The following is a 20792-nucleotide window of genomic DNA, read 5'->3' as shown; positions in this document are numbered from 1 at the left end:
GAGCTCCATTTCCCATGAGGAAATTTCCTCTACATTCTCTTGTATGGTACCTAAGTACCTTTCAAGTGGACAAAAATCTAGTCGATCTACGAGGTGGAAGAGGTTGTGTTAGGACTGGTTCTAATTGATTGGGTTCCTCAGGTTCTTTAGCTCATTGCTCTTGGAGATATTTTCCTTGAGCTTAATTATTCTTCGATGCCACCATCTTGAATAAACTATTTTTCAAGAAAAATAGCATGTCGATTCACAATCACATTGTGATCTTTAGAATATAGAAATAGTATCCTAATGACTCTTTAGGATATCCTATAAACCGAGCTCTAAAAGACCTAAACTCTAACTTGTCCGCCTGCTGTCTCTTGACATGAGCCGAACAACCCAAATTTTGAGATAACTTGGTTTCTTACCATGCCATATCTCATATGGTATGGTAGGAATGATTTTAGAGGAACCCTATTCAATACATATATTGCTGTCATGAGACAATGTCCCCAAAAAAACTCAGGGAGGTCCTGAAGCTCATCATGGAACGGACCATATCTAATAGGATCCAATTCCTCCGTTCTGAAATCCCATTGAGTTATGGCATTCCAAGTAGAGTCCATTGAGAGACTATCCATTGTCCTTAAGATAGTCTAGAAACTCCCGACTAAGGTATTCACCTCATTGATCTGATCGAAGAACCTTCATAGGTTTTCTGTTTTTTTTCTACCTCATGCCTGAATTCTTTGAACTTTTCAAAAGCTTCAGACTTGTGTTTCATTAGAAACACATACCCATACCTAGACATATCATCGATAAAGATAATGAAATAGACATAGTTGCCTCTAGCCGGCATATCAAATGGGCCGCACACATCCGTATGTACTAGGACAAGTAGGTCTGTGGCCCTTTTCCCATGTCCCACAAAAGGGAGCTTGGTCATTTTGCCTTGAAGGCATGATTCACAAACTGGATATGACTCGAAAGTCAACGGACTCAATAGCCTGGATTTCTCCAATTTGTTAACCCTGTCTTCCGCTATATGACCTAGCCTTAGGTGCCACAGATACCTATCATTTAGACTATCTCTAGGCCTTTTAATTCCCATGGCATTCATATTTTGCTCAATATGAAATACAGATACATCAATATGTAGCTGATAGAGACCATTAATAAAAAAATCATTTGCAACTTTATTATTTTCATAAAATATGTTACAATGGTCCTTATGAAAGCTAATCACATAGCCTTCTTGTGCTAAACATGAAATAGAAATCAAATTCCTGCTTACTGCAGGCATATAATAACAGTCTCTAAGAACTAAATCTAATCCTAATGGTAATCGAGAGGGTAGGTTCCTACAGCCACAGCAGTAATCTTGCTCCGTTCCCGACGCGTAGGATCATATCCCCATCCTTCAGCCCCCTGCTCTCCTCAAGATCCTGCATAGAAGTGCACAAATGAGCACTAAAACCAGAGTCAAGTACCCAACTGGATGCAGAAAAAATCGTAAGATTAGATTCTATAACAAGCATACCTCCAGAAGGACCATCCTTCTTGTTCTTCAAGGTGGCCAGGTACTGAGGATAATTTCGTTTCCAATGGCCGTCTAAATTGCAATAAAAATATTTTTCCTTTTCAGCAGCCTTCTTTGGTTCTGTTTCTTCTTCTTCCCATCCACCTTCTGTTCTTCGTAGACTTTTCTTTCCAAAAGACTTTCTCTTAGAAGAAGTCCGCTCCATAGTAAGGACTGAGCCTTTTGAACTCTTCAAAGAAAGCTCAGCTGTAACCAACATGTTCATTAACTCAGCCAAGGTACACTGCATCTTATGCATATGGAAGTTCATGATGAACTGACCATATGCATCGGACAAGACTAAAGGATCACATCAATCTGAAAATCCTTGTCTATGATGATACCGAGCTTTTAAGCTCCTCAAGGTCCTTGATCATTATCAAACAATGATCTTGGACTGATTGCCCATCACACATTTTAGTCTTAAAAAGTCTTTGACAGACTTGATACTTGGCTGCGCGACTTTGTTCACCAAATAACTCTTGTAGGTGAGCCAACATTTGGTGTGTAGTCATAATATTCTCATGCTGGCGCTGCAAGTCATCAGATATTGTACCCAACATATAGTACCTGGCTTTGTTATCTTCATCCATCCACTTTTTCAGAGATGCTCTCTGTTCAGCAGTCAACATGCTGGCATGGCAGGTGGGTCCTGGTCCAAGACATGAGTCAGTTTCTCGAAACCCAGAATAATTCTGTAGTTCCTCAATCAGTCCTTGAAATTGGGTCCAGTCAATCTGTGGGTGTCTAGTATTTTGGTCAGGGGGTTGGACGCAGACATGTTTTCTGTAGAGAGTCAAAAGTTTCTAGTTATATTTTGTAATCAGACTTAACCAATTTGTTTAGGGGTTTCATTTTTAAACAAATTAGGCTCCCACTATTTTCTCAGATCCCTACACTCCCTAGGTAGAGATGTAAAAATCTTCGTGATTAGTGATTTCTAGTGGGTGGTGCGGTCTCACTGACTGGCTCACCACCTCACCTAACAGTTATTGGTGATGGGTCAACCGATGAGTGGACAACTCTTGTCCAATGATTCTCTCATCATGGTGCATCCAAAACTTGGTCTCAAATTCATGAAGCTCACCGTGTCCGAAATATTGCTCTAATCCTTAGTTAAGTCAGACCCACTATTTGCACGAACTAGATTCCTGATTGAGTCCCTCACCGCATTCGAAATATTGAGCACAACCCATCCTCTAATCCGTAGCATCCAATGCCTAATGAACATGGTTGCATCTTTTTGGTGCAACTGAACCACTGTAACAGCCGAGAACAATCAACCTCGGAAAGGGCCCGCACATCCATAATGGTGGAAGATCTTAGACTTAATATTTTCTTAGAAAGATTTGATTTAGGTCTCATTAAACTTGACTTGACATAGTCATAACAATTATGACTAACCTAGTGACATGGGTTAGCTCGAATTGTTAGTCACCTCAAATCAGAACTGGATCAACACATATGGCCAGGTAAGTGAGACCGGTGGAAGGGATATGCCATTAACTCGACAAGAACACATTCGAGTCGAGTAGCTCTCAATTAAAAATCATTCGATCGCATCTGCCCAACGTACCTTAGACACCAAATTATCGAACCAGAACCAATTGGGTTAGCCTACAATCCAAGCTCTAACCACTGAGCCGAATTAGGTCTTAACTTGATTAAGTCACATATGAATGTGATTCGACCTTGACCTAGACTTAATCCTATTAGGCTGGTCAATTATTAGCTTTCATGATCCCACCTAACCAACTTTTGATTCGGTTTGATCAACCGCTAGACCTAATTGAGCTACCCAAGCCTGAACCCAATTTTATGAAAATGGCTTAGATCTGAAATTCTCAATTTTAGACCTAATTTAATTTCATAATCTTAATTCATTAATTAAGTCTTGGGTTATAAACAAAATATGTAAAATAAATTCTAGAGTTTCAGGATCTAGGATTTTGCAGAAAAGTAAGTTTGATTTCTGATTAAGGATGAATGCGCAGTACCCCTACACGCCATAAGAACACCCATTGAATGGGAGGAGAGGATCTTAAATCCTACTTTGTTCTTATGACCGGACGGCCATGAGGAACACCTTAATCAAAAATATTGATTTAACTACAAAACTAGTTAGATCTAAGTTATATATCACATATATAATTTCAGATCTAACTTATACATGCTTTGCATACATCTCATGTATTAAAATCTGACCTAATTAGCATGCTTTAGATCTGATACATCACATATAACATCTAAAAAATAATATTTAAATTAAACTATTCAATATAAAATCTATTCTAGACAGTTACTAGAATAATTCTACAACTAGTCTAGCATGCAGCAGATCAATCTAATGAATTAATTAAATTTTATTTTTTATTTTTTGATCTGAATATAACATTTATAACATCAAAAAATCAAAGAATAAATTAATCTAATTTATATTTTAATTATATTAAAATATAAAACTTCAAGACTATTCATAGTTTAAACTATTCCTAGTCTAGTCATGCATCTCATACATGTTAGATTTACTTAGATTTAATTTTAAATTTTTTGATTTTAGATCCAATCATATCTGATGTGATATCTAAAATTTATTAATATCAGATAAATAAAAAAAATAGATCTAAATTAGATCTGAAAAAGAGCCATCAACCTGGCTCTGATACCAGTTGAAGGAAAAATCATTTTTTTCTTTGTAGGATCTTCCAGATCTAATGAGATCTGGGATGAAATATTTTTTTAAAAAAATTATCTTACTTTATTTCAGATCTAAGGTCTATTAGATCTGATTCTTATTATCTATATTTAATCTAAAATTAAATCTAAAATTTGAGGAATAGAAAAATACCTCTAGGGTAACTAGATTACCTGTAGATGATCGCAACAATGCTCGAGGTTCAAAAATAGCCATGCAGTTGCCTGGCCTCTACCAATATCCACTTGAGTAGGATCTGGATTGTCTTCTCCTCATGAATATTTGCTCCAAAAATCAAATCTGGATCTGATCTGGAAGATCTTCAAAAGATCTTCTGAAGCTGGAGTAGCAGCTTCTCGACAAATCCCTATAGCCTTCTGATCAGGGAGCCACCAGCCTTGGACAAGCACCAGATGGATGCCCAACTTCTTGGACGTGAAGAGGAGGGGATATGGAGAAGTGGAGGGATATCAGGCTTTTGCTAGGTATTGAGCAGATTCTCAAACCCTAGGCTCAAATAGGGTTTAAATAGACCCTGCTGCGCCATGCAGTGCCACATCATTCGACCAATCAAAAATTCCAATTAATTCTGAAAAAATTTTGATTAGTGGAGTGAAGTCATCTAATCATATCAGATAAAAATCCATCAAACCCTCTTACTTTTGGTGCCAATACTGGATAAACACAGTGAGATTGAAACCCAACAGTTTGAGTCGATCAAGGCATAGAGTCCTTATCTCATGGACTCTATCCTTATCCACTTGGGGCACACGCCCAATCTGATCTTGGCACCCACTTTGAGTTCTAATTTAGCAGGTGGACACTCCACAAAAACTCTCCAATGACCTCTTGCCAAGTGACTTTCAGTTTAAGATCCATAAGTCAACGTTTGACCGATGTCCTAAAATGAAATGGCATATGATAGAAATTGACAGGTATTGTCTTAAATTCATCTCATGAATTAAGACAAGATTTTTTTGAGCTGACTGGCTCTAGTCAGATTGAGAGAAATCTTCTCAAGGTTCTCTGGGTGAGTCAAATCACATTTGGCTCAGTCAAGATGAAAAAGATTGCACGAGGAGAAAGTTAGGCTCAATCATGTGCTAGCACGATTTCCTTGAACTCAATTGGATCTAATCCAAATCAATCGAACTGGGCTAGCTCAATTGATGACATCCAGACCCTAACTCTTATTTGTGTGACCCAGTTAGGTTCATTTTCATATGGTAATGAGATATGTCGTGATCTCATCATCGACATCATCGAAACTCCTTTCAAAGGACCAGAACTCTTCTGATTCAGACAATTTAGAATGATCGATCATCAAGATCATTCTAATTGCTCTCAAAATCCACTAGTGATATCTAGCAGTATATAGTGGCAACCCATCAGAAATGAACACAAATCTCTCGGTGCAGCTACCTGTGTGATTGAGTTCTTCTATTATGAGTTCCAACTGAATTATGGTTAAGGTGAACTCGTCAAACCCAACATCAGTCATATGAATCAATCGATCGATCGAAGTCCGATGTGAAACTTTAATGAAAAACTCTTTTCCATTATTTCACTCTGCCATGGCCATGGGCTTAAGGACTCAATCTTTCAATCATCATAGGACTACTCCTCTCATCTACCGAGGTTGATAGATCCCATCTTGGTGCAATCTGGTTCCTACAATGAATATGCTACAGCCAACATACACCTCAGGGTTCCGAATGGCTAGAAGATCGAGTTATGGTATAGTCAAACTATAACACACTCAAGGTGAACTGTCGATGTATCTCAGGTCAAAGAACTAGACACACAGCTACAGTATCGAGCTGGTCATCGACGAGAAGGTAGACTTCCTTATGACTGCTCGAGGTAGTCATGCTCAGTACTCTCATTCTTAATGAATACCTGTACTCTCACTTCGATATCTCCACACATAGACTCAAGACACATCTATCCTAAAGAAGCGATCGTAACCAACCTTCCAGATCGATCACCATCCTCGTGATGATCCAATGGTCAGGAGCTTTTATGAGTTAGTTATATAAATTCATGCCTTAAATTTTCAACTCTTGAAAATATGAATTAACATTCCTACTAACTCAAAGGATATATCACAGACATAATGTAACAATGTGATAGTAGAATAACCTTTTATTTATTTATAGTCAAAATTATAAATTTGCCCTTATATTTGTATAGGAATGTGTCAACCAATCTGGCATCTAGGGCACACATCTAACAGGTAACACAGATGCTTCCTAGTCTAGGACATGTGTAAGCTTTTTGAAATTAAGAATAATTCTTAGATTTTGAAGTTAGTCTTTATAATTTGTGTCGGTCAACCTATTTGTATCGAGGATTTGGGCTATGGGGTTTGAACTCAACATGGTTATCTGTAGAGAGAATAATTTCTAATTAGATTTTTGTACTTATAAGATTGTTTGTTCTAGGGACTTTAAAAATAAACAAAGGCTCTTACTATTTCTTCGAATCTCCTACACTCCTCGGATGAAGAAATAAAAATCTATACGCGATCGATTTCAAGTAGGTACTATGATCTCATTAATCTATACACACCTCATCTAATAGTTATTGATGAGTACAGACCAATGAGTGGACAATACTTTTCCATTGCTCCACTAAGCAAGATACAGTTGGCTTGGTCTCTAAGTCCTGTGGCCTCACCTAATAGTTTAGGGAATCAGTTGTTAACCATCGTTCACCAGCGGATACAAAGCCATCATTGGGACGCTCACCTAACAGTTATTGAGCCCAACCCCATCTCTACCTCAATGTCAAATGTCAATAGAGTGGTTGTATCTTCCTGATGCAATCGAACCACTGTAATTAGTCAAGAACGATCAAAACCAGGAAGGCGCCTGCATCTCTACAATGATGGAAGATCTCTAACTTAATATTTAATAAAAAAATTTTGATTTAGGTCTCTTCTAAATCAATAGATCTGACATCTGACTGATTAAATTAGGTCAGCACATCAAAATATCTAACTATCCTAGTCGGCATGGGTAAACTCGAGTCCACAAGTAACCTAATATGAAACTGAATCTCCCAATATGGCCAAATAATTAAGATGCGTGGGGTCCTCCTGTTACTTTTCTTAGATACCAATCAAAATTAGTCAAGTCAGACAACGAAATTAATTAAATAACCACCATCTAAATACTTACCTCAGACACCAAATTGGTCGATTAAATCAATTAGATTAACCTATTGAAATGAGTCTGATCCACTAAGCCAAATTTAGTCTTGAGTCAATCAACTCACATCAAAATGTGTATCGATTCGATCAACTACAACTAAACTCAACTTTGAGCTCCTTTGATCTAATCCTAATTATCCATCGATTAGGTTCAATCAACTACTCAAAATTGAAAATAGGTTCTAGCTTGATCTAATCAATTAGACCCAAATTGTAGTTTGATCACTTAGACCTAATTTGTTCATCCTATATGCACATGCAACTGAAGAAAAATCACCTTTTTCCTTGTAGGATCTTCCAGATTTCATCAAATCTGGGGCGGAATAATTTTTAAAAATTTTATCCTATATTTATTTCAGATCTAAGTCTCTAGATCTAATCTTCATATCTGATATTAAGTCTAAAATAAATCTAAAAGGAATGAGGAAACAAGTAATACCTCAAGGGTAATCTGATTACCCTGTAGATGATTGCAGCAATCCTGAGGTTCTGATTTAGCCACGCAATCACTTGGCCTCTACCAGTATCCACTCAAGCAAGATCTGGATCATCTTCTCCTCATGAATCTCTACTCCAAAAGTTAGAATTAAATCTAATTAGGAAGATCTTCAAAAGTCTTCCTGAAGTTGGAGCAGCAGTCTGTCGAAGAAGTCCTGCAGCCTTCCTGTTCAAGGCGTCACCACGCCTTGGACCTTTGCCAGATGGATGTCCAACTCTTTGGACGTGAAGAGGGAAGGGAGAACTTCAGATGAGACATGGAGAAGAGGAAGGGGGCAGCAGATTTGATGGTTTTTCATAAAAACTTAAAACCCTAGGCGCAGACAGGGTTTTTATAGACCCTGTATGCTCCGCAGTGCCACATCATTTAACCAATCAAAAAATTCTATTTAATCCAAAAAATTTTGATTGGTGGAGTGATGTCATCTGATCATATCAGATAAGAACCCCCACCCTCTCTCCTATGTTGGCACCAACAATGGATAAGCACAAGGGAGATGGCGCCCAAGAGTCCATGTTGATCAAGACTCTTCCATCCTTATCCACTTGGGGCGCCCACTTTAATCCAATTGGACTCATGCCATAATCTGATTATGGCACCCAATTCAATGTGGATTTGGCATGTGGACACCCCACAAAAATCCTTCAATGAGCTCTCTTCAGTTTAAGACTCATATGTCAACATTTGACAGATGTCCTAAAATGAAAATGGCAGATGTTAGAATTTAGCAGGTGTTGTCTTAAATTCATCTCATGAATTAAGACAAGACTTTTCTAAGCTAGACAAGCTTCATTTAGATTGAGAAAAACTTTTCAAGATTTTCTGGATAAGTCAAATCATATTTGGCTCCGTAGAGACAGAAAAGATTACACGAGGAGAAAATTAGGCTCAATCGTGTGCTAGCACGATTTCCTTGAACCTAATTGCATCTAATCCAAATCAATTAGGCTAGCCCAATTGATGACATCCAGATCCTAACTCTTGTTAGTGTGACCCAGTTAGGTTCAATTCTGTATGGTAATGAGACATGTCGTGATCTCATCATCGACATCATCGAAACTCCTTTCGATGGATCAGAACTCTTCTGATTCAGACAATTAGAATGATCGATCATCAAGATCATTCTAACTACTCTCAAAATCCACCAGTGACACCTAGTAGTATATGGTGGTAACCAATCAGAACTGAAGATGAACCTCTCGGTGCAGCTACTGTGTGATTGAGTTCTTCTATCATGAGTCCCGACTAAATTAGTGTTAAGGTGAACTCGTCAAACCCAACATCAGTCATATGAATCAATCGATTGATCCAAGTCCGATGTGAAACCCCAATGAAAAACTTTTTTCCATTATTTCACTCTGCCATAGCCATGGGCTTAAGGACTCAATCTTTCGATCATCATAGGACTACTCCTCTCATCTACCAAGGTTGATAGATCCATCTTGGTGCGACCTAGTTCCTACAATGAATATGCTACAGCCAACATACACCTCAGGATTCTGAATGGCTAGGAGATCGAGTTATGGTGTAGTCAAACTATAACACACTCAAGGTGAACTGTCGATGCACCTCAGGTCAAAGAACTAGCACACAACTGCAGCATCGAGCTAGTCATCGATGAGAAGGTAGACTTCCTTATGACTGCTCGAGGTGGTCACGCTCAGTACTCTCGTTCTCAAGAATACCTGTATTCTCACTCTGGTGTCTCCACACCGTAGACTCAAGACACATCTACCCTAAGAAAGTGATCGTACACCAACCTTCCGGATCGATCACCATCCTCGTGATGATCCTATGGTCAGGAGCTGTTTATGAGTTAGTTATGTAAATTCATGCCTTAAATTTTCAACTCTTAAAATATGAATTGACATTCCTACTAACTCAAAGGATGTATCACAGACACAATATACACAATGTGATAGAAGAATAACCCATTTATTGATTTATAGTCAAAATTATAAATTTGCCCTTAGATTTGTATAGGAATATGTCAGCCAATCTGGCATCTAAGGCACACATCTAACAGCAACAACATAATTTCAGATCTAAAAATAATTTTTTTTAAAATTATGTCTCATTGCATGCAATTAGTGGCTTATGATCTTGAAACTGTTTCAGATCTAAACCTAGTTTCATATATCAAATATATGTAGTTTCAGATCTAAGTAAAAATGCATTACATATACATCAAATTTTAGATCTAAAATTAAATTTACGTATATCAAATATATGTAAAATTAGATCTAAAATAATAATTAAAATATTTTAAAAATATCTTTTCAAAAATTGATTCATATCAACTAGGAAACCTTTACAATATAGAGGTAAATCCTATATCAGGACAACTTTCTATTAGTTTCATGTAAATTTTTAATCATTCTAATTTCAGATCTAAACTCAAATTAAACATATCACATATGCTAATTTTTATATCTAAAAGATTTAATTTTATTATTTTAAAAATAATTTTCAAAATTGATCAATCTTGTGCTAGGATAACCTTTGTAATATAAGAGGTGTTGGTGCAAAAATCCGCCTGCGCCGGAGAAGCTGGAGTCGTGGGAGTCGCGGTCGCCGTCGGGACCTGCAAATAAAGTCTAAACCGGAGGTGGGGTTGCTCCGACAAGACCCTCCGACGCTCAAGTCAGTTCTCTGCCTCAACAAGAATGGAGTGCTCGAACGAAAATTTTAGCAGAGTTTTGGGATAGAAAATAGAGCTTAGAGAATAATGTATCTGGGGTCCTCTTTTATAGACGGGGGGGGAGCAGCGGGTTGATAGCGACTGTTTATGATCGCCTCGTCGTGGGCCGTACGGGGCCAGGAAGAATTTATCATGAAGAGTAATGGGGTGGAGTCGTGGCTGTCACCATGGCTTGCCATGTGGAATCAGTTGCGGGGCATGGAGCGGCGTCCGTTGTCGTGACTCGTCAGGGAGTGGTGGAACCACATAGGATCCGCCGCAGGGAGTGGAGCAGAATCATGGCCGTTACTGCAGCCTGTCAGGAGTAATGGAGCCGCGTAGGATCTGCCGCAAGGAGTGGAGCAGAGTTGTGGCGTTACTACGGCCTGCCAGGGGGTCCAGACTTGTTGGCTGAAGTTCGGTTGGAGTCTGTAGCTGGAGTCGGAGGCGAAGTCTGGGTCTCCCAGTAGGGAGCTCGGATGGGAGTTTGTCTGCAGTCGGGGTTGGAGACGGAGTCCAGCTCTTGTAGGAGTCCGGACAGAGCTTACCAGTGTTCGAAGTCGAGGATGAAGTCCGGCTCCCGTAGGAGTCCGGACGGAGTCTTCTTTCGATTAAAGTTGAGGGCGAAGTCCGGCTCCCGTAGGAGTCCGGACGAAGTTTGCCTGCAGCCGAAGTTGGAGATGGAGTCTGGCTCCTGTAGGAGTCCGGTCTGCAGTCGAAGTTGGAGATGAAGTACGGCTCCCGTAGGAGTCCGGTCTGCAGTCGAAGTTGGAGATGAAGTATGGCTCCCGTAGGAGTCCGGAAGAGTTTGTCTGCAGTCGGGGTTGGAGACAGAGTCCGGCTCTTGTAGGAGTCTGGACGGAGCTTACCAGCGTTCGAAGTCGAGGATGAAGTCCGGCTCCCGTAAGAGTCGGACGGAGCTTACTAGCGTTCGAAGTCGAGGACGAAGTTCGGCTCCCGTAGGAGTCCGGATGGAGTCTTCTTTCGATCAAAGTTGAGGGCGAAGTCCGGCTCCCGTAGGAGTCCGGATGAAGTTTGCCTGCAGCCGAAGTTGGAGATGGAGTCCGGCTCCCGTAGGAGTCTGGTCTGCAGTCGAAGTTGGAGATGGAGTACGCTTTCGTAGGAGTCCGGACGGAGCTTGTCTGCAGTTGAAGTCGAGACGGAGTCCGGCTCCCGTAGGAGTCCAGACGAAGCTTGCCTGTAGAATCCCCGAGGGTCACTCCGGACACGAACTTCAGCTGGGGGGGGGGTTTACACCCAACACCAGTCCCCCTACTTTCGAGTTTGAGTTTCGATCGGAGGAAGTACAGAAAATTTTCACAGCCGAAGTCGTTTCCTTGAATTCTGCACACGACCGCCCTCGGAAATCTTGGCATTTAATGCGCACATGCTGGAGCCTTTTTTCGATTAGGGTGACCCGAAGAGTCTTTTTGGAACTCCCACCAGGACGTGATCCTAAGCGTCACGACATTAAAGTCCGTGAACGATCAACCCTATGCCGCGGTGAGTGGGACACATGGTGGGCACTGGTTGGCCTAGGGACACTGCCACCATAACTGCACCAGGCTCCGTTGCTTATTTAAGCCCCCCCTTTTCTCCAGGGGCTTCACTTCGCCTGAGGGTCGACGCCTTTCTTCCGCCTGAGAGCTTAGCCACTCAGCCACTCCATGGTGCCCTTTCCAACTCCAAGCATCCTTCGTGCCGGTCTTTGCCGTCTCCGCCGGCTCTCCGCCGTCTTCAGTCCCCCGAGTCTCTCCGAGGGGTTCTCCCGCTGGGGCCTCCCCCCGGAGACTAGCCTCAAGAGGATGCCACGGACTAGGAAGAGTGCGAGGAGGAGAACAGCGGTCTGCGAGTTCTCCGGTTGTCAAACTATCACTGAGAGTTCCCGTCGCCTTAAAGGGGCTCGAGGGAGAATTCCTTCAACAACAGGGGTTTAATAACAGGGACAACCGGTGAAGGTGCTCCGCCTGAGAATTTTGGAGTAGCTGAACAGGGCGACACCGGTCAAGGGGCAGAGCTGTCGTCACAAGCCGTGACGGGATCCTTGATGTCGTCGGGGTCGAGGGACCAGAAGCGGTCGGCGCCGACGGTGGGGTAGTAGAACTTGTTGCGGGGACGGTGGAAGTAGCGCATGCCGACCTTACCGGAACACCTAGGACGGTGGTTGTCGTGGAGCACACGGTGGTGGCGCATGTCTCCGGCGCCATCGCTGCCTCCGGGGTAACTCCGTTCTTCTTGAAACAGGCCGTCTTCGCCGCTGCCATTGCCTTTGCTGCCCCCTAAATTCTATCCCATCCTTTTCCCCCTAGGGTTGGAATTTCGGAGATGGAGCGGAACGAGGCAGGGGGCGAGAGCCGAGAGGCTTGTCACACGTACTGGAAAATACTGCTGGGAGGGACAGAACCGGGAAGAGAAGTCTACAGCTCGAAGTGGCCTCCGATGTATCCCTTTCGAGTCTTGTAATAATGTTTTCTTTTTCTGGCCCTCCGGGTCTTGTAACGTACATCTTGTTAATCGAAAAATGAGAAGGAGATTTTGTTACTTCGTTCGCACTTTGCGTCGAATTGTTGTCTGCCAAACTTCTTTCCTTTACCATTGTTGTTGTTGTATTCCCTTCTCTCTATTTCTCTTCTTTTCTTCTTTTTCTCCTTTTCTTTTTTTTTTTTTGATGTCGTCCGTAGGTTACCGGTAGTTGTCACGTCGGCTTGCCTTTCAGTTGTCCTTCTCCCTCAACCTCAATGGCTCTATGATGTATATTTGATGAATAATATGAGAAGGGAATTTTCTGCTACCTCTTTTACTCATGTGTTGAATTGTCGCTTGCCGAGCTTCTTTTCGGCCTTTGCATCGTTCGGAGGTACCCGATTGCCATCGTATCGACTCATCTTTTTCGTCCGTGGCCGCAGATTCGTCTGGGGCCGCTCGGGTTTGGCACCCCCCATCAGGGCTCGAGCTCGGAGGTCTGAGCTTCCGTCACCCTGAGGAAGTCGTCTCATCTCGGGCTTGCGTTGAAAGCTTCCTTGAAAGCTGGGGTTCTTGATAAGAACCCCAACCCTTGCTGAGACGGGGTTCTCTACATCTTTGACGCTGTTTGTTTTCCATTCGTCGCTGACGTAGTCCATCGCTTTCCCTTTTAACTCCTCTCCCCTTTTTCTTTTTCGAGTGGGATTTTTCCCTCCGCTCTTGGTGGGGCTGCGGGAGTCCGGCTCCCGTAGGTGAAGTCGGGGCGAAGTCCGGCTCCCGTGGGAGTCTGGATGGAGTCTACCTGCAATTGAAGTCAGAGACGAAATTTGGCTCCCGTAGGAGTCCGGGCGGAGCTTATCAGCGGTCGAAGTCGGGGATGAAGTCCGGCTCCCGTAGGAGTCCGGACGGAGTCTTCCTTCGATCAAAGTCGAGGGCGAAGTCCGGCTCCGTAGGATTCGGACGAAGTTTTATTGCGAAGGGGCCGCTGGGGAAGGTCCCCCTTTTTCTCATCTGGTCTTGAATGACCAGACCTTAATTGATGTCGGGGCGAGGTTCTTTCCCTATTTCTATCGTAACAGGTTTCAGCTCTGGTTAGGACGAGGTTTGCATCTTGTCTCTAACGTGACTGTAGGGGCACATATGGGCGTTGCTGGGCCCTTCCCCCATCCGGTCTAAAGAGAACCGGACCTTCGACTTTGCTCAAGTTAGGGCGAGGTTCTCCTCCTGTCCCTAACAGGGCTGTGGGGGCGCATATGGGCGTTGCAGGGCCTCTCCCCCCATCTGGTCTAAAGGGAACCGGGCCTTCGACTTTGCTCAAGTTAGGGCGAGGTTCTCCTCCTGTCCCTAACAAGGCTGTGGGGGCGCATATGGGCATTGCAGGGCCTCTCCCCCCATCCGGTCTAAAGAGAACCGGGCCTTCGACTTTGCTCAAGTTAGGGCGAGGTTCTCCTCCTGTCCCTAACAGGGCCGTGGGGGCGCATATGGGTATTGCAGGGCCTCTCCCCCCATCCGGTCTAAAGAGAACCGGGCCTTCGACTTTGCTCAAGTTAGGGCGAGGTTCTCCTCCTGTCCCTAACAGGGCCGTGGGAGCGCATATGGGCGTTGCAGGGCCTCTCCCCCCATCCGGTCTAAAGAGAACCGGGCCTTCGACTTTGTCGAGATGAAGTTCCCCTCCTGCTTCCGACACAGTTTGTTTTGACTGCCCTGTCGATATAAGCTAGTGCCAAGAGGGGAGACATGTAGATATGCAATTTTTATTTAAAATAAAGTTATCGGTAATACATTCGTAAGTTTTTCGAGCTCCATGGTTGCGGGAGGTCTGCTCCTCCGAGCTCTTTGAGGTAATAAGTTTCGGGCTGGACTACTTCTTTGACCTCATACGGGCCTTCCCAATTTGGGACGAGCTTCCCTCGATCCTGAGGTTGCGAGACAGCGGCTCGTCGAAGCACTAGATCTCCTGCTCTAAAGGCTTTATTCTTGATCCGGGAGTTGTAATAGCGGGTGACTTTCTGTCTGTAGGCTGCCATTCGAACTTGAGCTACCTCCCGCCTTTCTTCCAGCAAGTCGAGGTTGGCTTTAAGACCTTGCAAATTTTGATGTTCGTTGAATGCCACGACTCGTGCCGAGGGAGTTTAAGCTCAATTGGGATGACGGCCTCCGTTCCGAAGGCTAAAGCAAAGGGGGTCTCCCCCGTGGGCAGTCTTTGGGTAGTTCGATACGCCCACAGCACATGATAAAGTTCGTCTGCCCAAGTTCCCTTCGCCTTTTCAAGCCTTGTCTTGATCCCCTGCAGTAGGGTTCTGTTGGTCACTTCAGCTTCGCCGTTCGCCTGAGGATGGGCTACTGATGTGAAGTTGTGGGAGATGATTTAGATCTTCACAGAATTCGGCGAATCTTACTCCCGCGAATTGTCGCCCATTATCAGTGATTAGGGTCCTTGGCAGACTGAACCTGCATATGATTGACTTCCAAACGAAATCTTGCACTTTAGCTTCTGTGATTTTTGCCAGGGGTTCGGCTTCAACCCACTTGGTGAAGTAGTCAATCGCTACCAGGAGGAACTTCCTCTGCCCCGACGCCACGGGAAAGGGTCCAAGGATGTCCATCCCCCATTGCGCAAAAGGCCATGGGGCACTCAAGGGTGTAAGCTCGGTGGCGGGTTGTCTCTGGATGTTGGCATATCTCTGGCATCGATCGCACTTTCTGACGTATTCAATCGAGTCATGATGCATCGTCGGCCAGTAATATCCTTGGCGGAGCAACTTATGGGATAAAGATCTAGCCCCCAGATGGCTTCCGCAGATTCCTTCATGTACCTCCCACAAGGCGTAGTCAGCCTCCGAAGGCCGGAGACATTTTAAAAGGGGCAAAGAGTATGATCTCTTGTACAACTTGCCTCATAAAGGATGTATCGGGATGCTTGATTTCGGAGCTTCCGAGCTTCTTTCGCATCCAGGGGGAGAGCTCCGTCTCTGAGATATGTTATCAGTGGGTCGATCCAGCTGGGCTCGTGGTCAATTTCCAACATGGGCCCGATTCTTCCGTACTCGGGCACTTGAGCACTTCAAAGAGAACACCCTTGGGTAATTCGGCCAGAGCCAGCGTTGCCAGCTTGGAGAGAAGGTCGGCCCTGGTATTTTCCAACCTCGAAATCTGCCTGATGTTGAAGCTGCTGAAGGCGGGGACGAGCTCCTTTACCTTTTCAAGATATTTAGCCATGCTGTCCTCCCGCGCTTCGTAGTTTCGTTGACTTGTCCCACTACTAGTTGAGAGTCGCTGTGGACCTGGAGCCGATCTATTCCCAGCTCTTTGGCGATCCTCAGTCCTGCGATCAGAGCTTCATATTCTGCTCCGTTGTTTGTTGCGGGGAACTCGAAGCGCAGAGCATACTCCACGATGATTCCCTCTGGACTGATCAAGATCAGGCCCGCACCTGCGCCTGTCGTGTTGGAAGACCCATCCACGTAGAGGACCCAAAAGCAATCAGAGGGATCCGCTTCTCCTTCGGGGGAGTTCGGTCGGGATTCCAGGTCGTCAGTTTCGCCTTGTTCAAGTTCGGCCTCCTCTGGGATAGTACACTCCACTATGAAATCCGCCAATATCTGGGCCTTCACTGCTGGCCTGGGTCGATAGTTGATGTCGAATTCTGTGAGCTCGATTGTCCATTTTGCCATCCTCCCGGAGGCATCCGCCCGGTGTAGAATCGCCTTGATCGGTTGGTCGGTGAGCAGTGTTATGGTGTGCCCTTGAAAGTAGGGTCGGAGCCTCCGGGCTGCAATCAACAGGCGTAAGTCAGTTTTTCCAATTTAGTATACCTGGTCTCGGGTCTCTCAACGTGCGACTGACGTAGTAGATCGGCCGTTGGACTTTTGCTTCTTCTTTGATAAGGACTGCCGCGAGAGCCATGAGAGAGACCGCCAGGTATAAAAATAGTTCCTCTCCAGGCTCTGGCTTCGCCAGCAGCGGAGGTGAGCCGAGGTAGCTCCTTAGTTCTTCGAATGCCTGTTGGCACTCAGGGGTCCAACAGAAGTTCTTCGGCTGCTTGAGGGTTTGGAAGAAGGGTAAGCACCGTTCGGCCGACCTTGCGATGAAGCGATTCAGGGCTGCTACCTCCCTGTAAGGCGCTGAACCTCTTTTATCGACTTTGGGGCGGCCCTAGATGGTGCGAATTTTCTCCGGATTGGCTTCAATTCCTTGCCTCGATACCATGAAGCCTAGGAACTTTCCTGAGGTCACTCCGAAAGCACATTTAGTCGGGTTCAGCTTCATTTTATATTTTCAGAGGGCGTCGAAGGTCTCCTCGAGGTCGGCGACATGGTCCATGGAAGATTTACTTTTTACAAGCATGTCGTCCACGTAGACCTCCATGTTGCGGCCGATCTGCTCCTTGAAGATTTTGTTCACCAACCGCTGGTAGTTGCGCCTGCATTTTTGAGGCCGAAAGGCATGACCCTGTAACAGTAAAGGCCACGGTTAGTAATGAAAGTGGTCTTTTCTTATCTTCCGGTGCCATCCTGATTTGATTATAGCGGAGAATGCATCCATAAAGGTGAGGAGCTCATGGCCCGAGGTCGCATCCACCAGTTGATCAATTCTGGGCAGAGGGTAGCTGTCCTTTGGGCAGGCTTTATTCAGCTTTTTGAAGTCTATGCACATCCTCCACTTGCCGTTTGCCTTTTTGACTAGGACAACGTTGGAAATCCAATCAAGATAATGGACTTCCCTAATGAATCCGCCTTAAGGAGTTTGTCCACTTCCTCGGCTATCGCCTTCTGCCTCTCTGGTGCATGACCTCGGATTTTTTCTTTCGTCGGTCGATGCTTGGGATCGACGGCCAGGCGGTGCTCCATGACTTCCATGTCGATCCCCGGCATGTTCGTCGGAACCCAAGCGAAGACGTCGCATTCTTTCATAGAAAATCGATGAGACGCATCCGCACCTCTTCCCCCAGGTTGGAGCCGATCATCGCCACATGCTCCGCATTCCCATCGTTCAAAGGGATCGGTACCAGATCTTCAATTGGGCCGCCCCTCTCTTCAGTGAGGTTTCACGAGCATCCAGCCCATCAACTGGACAGGGGTCGATTGGTCACTTCTTTGCAAGGCTATGTTGAGCAGTGTCTGGCCAGGGCTTGGTCTCCTCTGACCTCTCCGATCCCCTGGTTGGTAGGGAATTTCAACTTCAAATGGTAGGTTGACACGACGGCTCGGAGAGCATTGAGGCCAGGTCGGCCGAGGATTGCATTGTAGGCTGACGGCGCCTTCACCACCAGAAATTCACCAGAGCTCGGGATTGCCTTGGATATCGACCCGCGGCCACAGTCAAAGTTATCATTCCCTCCACCAGAACAGCATCGCGGTAAACCCTACTAGAGGGGAGCTAATCGGCCTCAAATGACGTCAAGATGGACATTCTTGAGAAGGCATCGTAGAAAAAATATCGGCCGAACTTCCATTGTCGACGAGAATGCGGCGGACGTCATAATTTGCTATATTCAAGAAACTACAATCGCATCTTATGAGGGAATTGGACTCCCTGAGCATCTTCTTCAGTAAAGTTATGGGCTCCTCAATCTTTTGTCGCTTGGGGGGTAGGCTAGTACATTGGTTGCTTCCTGCCAGGATCCTCCCGAGATGGTGTTGGCGAAATCCGTCGGAGGCCGATTGTCCGACCGCTCCATGCGGCCACCGTTGTCGAGGATGCGTGGCCTGGGAAACTGGAGGCGAGGTCGGAGCCTGAGATCTAGCCGTGGAGGCCGTGGGTCGCCGTGTGGATGCTTCGCGAGAAGGCATCGGGCGAGGATCCAGTGGAGGAAGAGGAGAGGAGTCGGAAAAGATGCCCGGGAGCGTCCCATTGAGTGCTCCTTTAAGAACAAGGATACCGCTAAGACACAGCCCTTCCTCTAGCGCCAATCTGTTGGTGCAAAAATCCGCCTACGCTGGAGAAGCTGGAGTCGTGGGAGTCGCGGTCGCCGTCGGACCTACAAATAAAGTCTAAACTGGAGGTGGGTTGCTTGGCAAGACCCTCCGACGCTCAAGTCAGTTCTCTGCCTCAACAAGAATGGAGTGCTCGAACGGAAATTTTAGTAGAGTTTTGGGATAGAAAATAGAGCTTAGAGAATAACTATCTGGGGTCCCTTTTATAGACGGGGGGGAGTAGCAGGTTGATAGCGACTGTTTATGATCGCCTCGTCGTGGGCCGTACGGGGCCAGAGAATTTATCATGAAGAGTAATGGGGTGGAGTCGTGGCTGTCACCATGGCTCGCCATGTGGAATCAATTGCGGGGGGAGTGGTGGAACCGTACAAGATCCACCGTAGGGAGTGGAGCAGAATCGTGGCCGTTACTGCAGCCTGCCAGGGAGTAATGGAGCCGCGTAGGATCTGCCACAGGGAGTGGAGCAGAGTCGTGGCGTTACTACGGCCTGCCAGGGGTCCAGACTTGTCGCTGAAGTTCGGTTGGAGTCTGTAGCTAGAGTCGGAGGTGAAGTCCGCTCCCGTAGGAGCTCGGACGAGGCCTTCCTGCAGTCGAAGTTGGGGATGAAGTACGGCTCCCATAGGAGTACGGACGGAGTTTGTCTGCATCGGAGTTGGAGATGGAGTCCGCTCTTGTAGGAGTCCGGATGGAGCTTACCAGTGTTCGAAGTCGAGGACGAAGTCCGGCTCCCATAGGAGTCCGGACAGAGTCTTCTTTCGATCAAAGTTGAGGGCGAAGTCCGGCTCCCGTAGGAGTCCGGACGAAGTTTGCCTGCAGCGAAGTTGGAGACGGAGTCTGACTCCCATAGGAGTTCGGTCTGCAGTCGAAGTTGGAGATGAAGTATGGCTCCCGTAGGAGTCCAGTCTGCAGTTGAAGTTGGAGATGAAGTACGGCTCCCATAGGAGTCCGGACGGAGTTTGTCTGCAGTCGGGGTTGGAGACGGAGTCGGCTCTTGTAGGAGTCCGGACGGAGCTTACCAGCGTTCGAAGTCGAGGATGAAGTTCGGCTCCCGTAAGAGTCCGGACGGAGCTTACTAGCATTCGAAGTCAAGGACGAAGTCCGGCTCCCTAGGAGTCCGGACGGAGTCTTCTTTCGATCAAAGTTGAGGGCGAAGTCTGGCTCCCGTAGGAGTCCGGACGAAGTTTGCCTACAGCCGAAGTTGGAGACGGAGTCTGGCTCCCGTAGGAGTCCGGTCTGCAGTCAAAGTTGGAGACGGAGTACGGCTCCTGTAGGAGTCCAGATGGAGCTTGTCTGCATTGAAGTCGGAGACGGAGTCCGGCTCCCGTAGGAGTCCAACGAAGCTTGCCTGTAGAATCCCCGAGGGGTCACTCCGGACATGAACTTTGGCTGGGGGGGTTTACACCCAACAAGAGGTAAATCCTATACTAGGATAACCTTATATCAACATAAAATTGATTTTAAATCATTAAAACTTTCAGATCTAATCTAAAAATAGATCATATGTATTTTCAAAAATCAGCTCTGATACCACTATTAGAAAATCGAGTAGGCAGTATGTGTAGATTTCAAAACTTTTGAAATATGTAGCAAAAAACAAAATGGGTTAAAATCTTTAACCCCACATGCAAGAGATCAAATCTAATCCCACTTAAGCCCAAAAAAAAAATACATATATATAATCTAAAATTTAGAAATAAATATGAGATAGATCTTATTACTTTGATGTGGGTAGATATTCATCACTTCT

This window comes from Elaeis guineensis, chromosome 4 (genome assembly GCF_000442705.2).
Source record: "Elaeis guineensis isolate ETL-2024a chromosome 4, EG11, whole genome shotgun sequence".
NCBI classification, from domain to species: Eukaryota; Viridiplantae; Streptophyta; class Magnoliopsida; order Arecales; family Arecaceae; genus Elaeis; species Elaeis guineensis.
This window is presented reverse-complemented; position numbering follows the sequence as displayed.